Source organism: Coregonus clupeaformis, chromosome 37 (assembly GCF_020615455.1).
Source record: "Coregonus clupeaformis isolate EN_2021a chromosome 37, ASM2061545v1, whole genome shotgun sequence".
Classification (NCBI taxonomy): Eukaryota; Metazoa; Chordata; class Actinopteri; order Salmoniformes; family Salmonidae; genus Coregonus; species Coregonus clupeaformis.
The window spans coordinates 21,191,745-21,197,760 of NC_059228.1; the positions used below are offsets into that span (position 1 = coordinate 21,191,745).

Sequence of the window (6,016 nt, forward strand, 5' to 3'; positions counted from 1 at the left end):
ATTTATTTTTCTTCACTGTATGAGAAAGATGGTTACCTTCAAAGGCCAAAGACATGGATATTCTCATCCGTTCTGTCTCCAGAACAGATTCTTGGCTTCTTGATTCATTCTGAATTGGACATCCAGACAGGAAGATGAGGAGTGGGCAGATGTTGTGGATACCCCCACATAAAAATGCTACAGTTTACCATAGAATACTACAGTACTTACTATACAAATTCTATAGTAAACTACTGTACAATACTATACCACACACTGTAGTATCCCTCGTTCATGTGTAGTACTTTCTATAGAATGCTGCAGTATACTGTAGAAACTATAGTAAACAAATAACACTGTAGTAAATACTACAGTAATGTCCGCAAAAACAACACAGTCCGCAAGAACACTACAGTTTTTTAAACTATAGTAAATACTACAGTATCTTATTTGCATATACCCTGCCCATTCCCCTCCCCCATATCACAATTTGTGCCACCCATAAGTGAGAAACCAAGTATAGACTATATATTGTGTTCCTTATAGGTTATAGAAAGAGTAGAAGCTCTGAACAATCCGTTCAGACCCCAGTCCTATCTACAGGTTATGGAAAATGTGCTCTTTTAGTATTTCTCCAGTAGGTTTCCTGAAGGAGAAAGCCTCCACTTCTATGTCAAATATAATAAAACACTAAATACTACAGTAATGTCCACAAAAACACTAGAGTAAATACTACAGTATACTACAATCTGCAAAAACACCACATTAAGTACTATAGTATGTACTACAGTTTTCTTTTAATACAGTGTTTATACTATAGTTACCTGTAAATACTACAGTATACTACAGTAAAGTCAGCAAAAACGCTACAATGAATACTATAGTATTTACATCATAGTTTATTTTAATGTCGGCCAGAAAGATCTGAGGGATTGGAGGGGTAATCAAGAGCGGCAAGTAAGGGGGGTGTTTGGTATGTGTGTGTATGTGTGTGCATGTGTGTGCACGTCCATGTGTGTGTGTTGTAGGGAGAGAAACGATAATGGGGAAGGGGATAACTGCCAGTAGCCAGTCTAACCCTCCATTATACTCCTAGAGGATATGATACACATCTGGAGCTGGTAGTTAAACCTGTATTAGTAGTCCATGCAGGTATAATCACACAATCATTTCATCCAAGCACAGAGCTTAATGCTGGATAAAACGTATTTGATGGAGAAAGAGAAGGCCTCTGGCAATAACACATCAGATAGCATTACCTCTGAAGTGGGATCCTGCCTGTTTAATGTCTGCCGTTTCTGTTGAGCCTCAGGAGTTGTACAAAATACAAACCTGATATTATGAATGAGATTACTACAATTACAACAAACAGATAAAGAACACAAATAGTATACAGTAAATACACATGGAAGTATAGTCCTAAATGACTTTACTGGAGTAAAATATCTACCAACTGTGCTAGGCTTTGATCTTTCATTTTAAATGGGAGTAAATAAAAATTATATTTAAAAAAATATAATTGAACTCTATACAGTTAATGGTAAGGTTGAAATCCATGTTTCTGTCTATACATGATGCCACTGCATGAATGCTTTTCTAGTAGGCCTACTTTCATATCACGTGGCCTGAGTCCAGATCATATCCAAAGGGCTTCAATCTGTGAGATAAAAGTAATGTACGTAACAGCAGCATAACAGATGTCCTTGATGATGGTGTGATTGCAGTAGATGACAGCTGGCTAATACCCGAGTAGGAACCAGAGAGAGGCTCTCTGCCATTGACCGTTTAGCCTCACTGTGACAATGACACCCTCCGTAGGGAACATCCTGTTACTCACTCCACTCCACAGGGCCAAAGTCAATGAGACGGGTGTGAATGACGCTGGTAAAGTAAGTCAGAGTGCTACACTGTAAAAAAGATGGGACACGTTGTGAAGAAGTGTGAACAGACAGTGTATTCACAGTTTGGAGTTGGGGACATTGAGTTATAATGCATTAGCGTAGCTAGCTGTATCTGCTGAGAAAGGATTCTCACTTATTTTATCATATCTTTGATATACTGTGTATATTACACCACATTACTATACTGTATATCCCTTCTACTTTTCCATTACTTGTAATATGCCTTGAGTGGAATACATATTGTATCAGAGACCATAATCAGAATCACTAGAGCAGAAACTCATTTCTCCACCTTGAAATATTTGCTTTTCTCAAGTGGATAACTAGCAAGCGCAGCACAGCCATACAGCTGCCATTGGCTTGACATTGGACGAGAACAATACCTGAGGTGAGGTGGATAAACATTGCAGCTTCACCACCTGGTTTTATCCCTCTCAATAAAGCATTCACTTCCCAGATATGCAGTAGGACTCCATAAGAGGGAATGCCACTGTGTGGCATCCCTACATGTATTATTAATACCTTGGAAGAGGAAACATTTTTATTGAGGTCATGCTCTTTGTGAAGCACAATGGAGAATAATTGAATTGTTAGCCTGACCGATGCATGAAGTAAAAGAAGGCAAGCTCATTCTACAACAACAAAGCTTTCGCTAAGCTTAATTAAGAAAGTAAATGGGATTCCAAATCATTGGTTACAGTGCGGCAGCCTAAAACACAGCAGCTAAACATTTTTCCTCGTGTTGGGAGTAGCTGAGCTTTTCTCAAAATAAGTTTGTTATTGGTATCCTGTGTTTTAGCCCACAGTGTTTTGGGGAAAACCTCAGGTGGATTAGAACTCTGACCAAACGATTTAAGAAAAACCAATATGTTATCTGTTTGTACAGCCAGCTGTAGGGCAAAATCCATTTGCAGAGTAGTGAGTCTTAAACACCAGCCTATGTCTCTCTCTCTCTCTTTCTTTCTCACTCTCTCTCTGAGCAAAGTTGGGTAGTTTCTAAGTCCCTTGGCTGTTTTCCTGAATGGTGGTAGATGTGTGTGGCAGTGCCATTGTGCCAGGGGATGATTTGTTTACTAGCACATCTGTGTGTCTTCAAGGTGGTGCCAACACTACAGGGCTAAGACTGGCAGCCGCCTCAGGTGCAAATTACATCCGGGACAGAGACTGCCAACAGGAAGCATGCATGAACACACACACACACACACACACACACACACACACACACACACCCCTCCCCCCGGCATAATTTTTCAGAAATGGAGGCTGGAAACTGGATCATGAGGGATCATTCCTTTCTGTCAGATATGTACACAAATTAATTGTTTTTTCATTAGCCACATACTGAGAGGAGAGTGTACGGAAGGTCAGTTCAGCTTGCTGATTGGACAAGGACACAATTAGCCACTCAAGCCATGCTAGGAGGAACTTGCATCGACATCCCAGAGCATTGACAGAAAACTGTCAGCCATATATATGGATTTGTTGGGAACCCAGACAGATAATGTTTTAAATAATGCTCTGAGGGTGTCTCCAGCATCCTCTCTCCTTCAATCACTTTCTTACTTGTGTTAATATCACTTCGGGTTTGACGAACAACAACAAAAAATCTCCTTCAAGCAGGGAGATAAACACTGAGTGTACAAATAATTAGGAACACCTTTTGCCCTCAGAACAGCCTCAATTCGTCGGTGCATGGACTACAAGGTGTCGAAAGCGTTTCACAGGGATGCTGGCCCATGTTGACTCCAATGCTTCCCACAGTTGTGTCAAGTTGGCTGGATGTCCTTTGGGTGGTGGACCATAGCTTTCACCTTTATTCACCTGGTCAGTCTGTCATGGAAAGAGCAGGTGTTCCTAGTGTTTTGTACACTCAGTGTACTTGTTTATGAGTCACCCTAATAAGGTTTAGAAAATCACAGATCAGTCACAGAGTTGAACTTAGTGGTTAATTAGTGTTTAATTCTGAGCTCAGTTCTGAAACGGTTCAGTGGTGTTGTTTATATCTATGGGGTTTCAGTGAGATCCTAATGATGTATTTTGGTTTAAATGGACCTTTTCTCAACATGATTTGAGTGGGAAGGAGGGTTGAACCAAATAATAAAAATAAACAATTATACAGTTCCTGGCAAGTGTTGATATCAAAATCAAACAGCTAAGCCAGGGTATATTCAGAGGGTGTTGTATTTTGTTAACATGAAATAAACAAAATGAAGCAAACAGACAGGCAGAAGCATGTTAGACCTATAAGATGGCTTCACCTGTGAGACGTGCACCACACTATCTAAATTGGTTTTGTTGGGGACCCAATTAGAGAAGCAGAGTGTTTGAATTCTCATCTTCTACTGTGCCAATCACGATAATGCAATTGTGCCTCAGACATTAAGTCTAATTTACTGGGGCAATTAAACCAGCAAAAGCTCTGCCTTAATTTTGGTCTTCCCTCAGTTAAGAAACAGACAGCATATCAATACGATGTCTTCGGTAAGACATCAAATAAACCTCTACTTCACTCCTTTAATGTCTTCCAACAGAATCCAGGTAAACTGATAGAGAGGCTGGAACACTTATACAAAACATTAGGAACATCTTCCTAATATTGAGTTGCACCCCATTTTGCCCTCAGAACAGCCTCAATTCGTCGGGACATGGTCTACAAGGTGTCGAAAGCGTTCCACAGGGATGCTGGCACATTTGACTCAATACTTCCCACAGTTGTGTCAAGTTGGCTGGATGTCCTTTGGGTGGTGGACCATTCTTGATACACACAGGAAACTGTGGAGTGTGAAAAACCCAGCAGCGTTGCAGTTCTTGACACACTCAAACCGGTGCGCCTGGCACCTACTACCATACCCTGTTCAAAGGCACTTAAATATTTTACCTTGCCCATTCACCCTCTGAATGACACACAAACACAATCCATGTCTCAAGTCCTCAAATCCTTCTTTAACCTGTCTCCTCCACTTCATCTACACTGATTGAAGTGGATTTAACAGGTGACATCAAAAAGGGATCATAGCTTTCAACTGGAATGACCTGGTCAGTCTATGTCATGGTTCCTAATGTTTTGTACACTCATTGTAGTGTAGCTTTTGTGATGGAGGTAATGAGGATGTCTGGACCACCAAGTAGAGAATAAGTATAAATCCACATTTTCTTCACCCCACGACTCATAATAGTGTGTGTGAGAGAGTTAGCGGGGAGAGTAAAGAGTATACTGTCCTTTAAAGTTATACAAGATAAATAACATGACATCATTTAATTAATACCTCCATCCATCAATCCATCCATCCATCCAACCTGGAATACAGTTTTAGAATACTCCTGCAGCTGAACGAGTTTACCTGGCTCTAGAAAGAGGACAACTGCTGAAAACACACGACGATGAATGATGATGGACCTAACAACGTGTATTTTTATTGTGTTTTTTAACAATAATGTTTTTTTGAAGCATACTTCCATTGTCCTTCAGTTACTACTAGCCTACTACTGTACTGCAGTCAATACTAATGCTACTACTGTACTGCAGTCAATACTAATGCTACTACTGTACTGCAGTCAATACTAATACTAATACTGTACTGCAGTCAAAACTAATACTACTACTGTCCTGCAGTCTATACTAATATTACTACTGTACTGCAGTCAATACTAATGCTACTACTGTACTGCAGTCAATACTATTACTACTACTGTCCTGCAGTCAAAACGAATACTACTACTGTCCTGCAGTCAATACTAATACTACTACTGTACTGCAGTCGATACTAATACTACTACTGTACTGCAGTCAATACTAATAATACTACTGTACTGCAGTCAATACTAATGCTACTACTGTACTGCAGTCAGTACTAATACTACTACTGTACTGCAGTCAGTACCAATACTACTACTGTACTGCAGTCAATACTATTACTACTACTGTCCTGCAGTCAAAACTAATACTACTACTGTCCTGCAGTCAATACTAATACTACTACTGTACTGCAGTCGATACTAATACTACTACTGTACTGCAGTCAATACTAATGCTACTACTGTACTGCAGTCGATACTATTACTACTACTGTCCTGCAGTCAAAACTAATACTACTACAGTACTGCAGTCAGTACTAATACTACTGCTGTAGTCACCA

The 6,016-nt window shown here is 40.0% G+C and overlaps 1 non-coding gene across 1 annotated transcript; it reads left to right on the plus strand.

The window, feature by feature from the left end:
• Nucleotides 1–590: 590 nt before the first annotated feature.
• On the plus strand, nt 591–643 carry LOC121553792. Its single transcript, XR_005997578.1, has one exon. It is a non-coding gene; the product is annotated as a U7 small nuclear RNA (small nuclear RNA).
• The last annotated feature ends 5,373 nt before the right edge of the window (nt 644–6,016 follow it).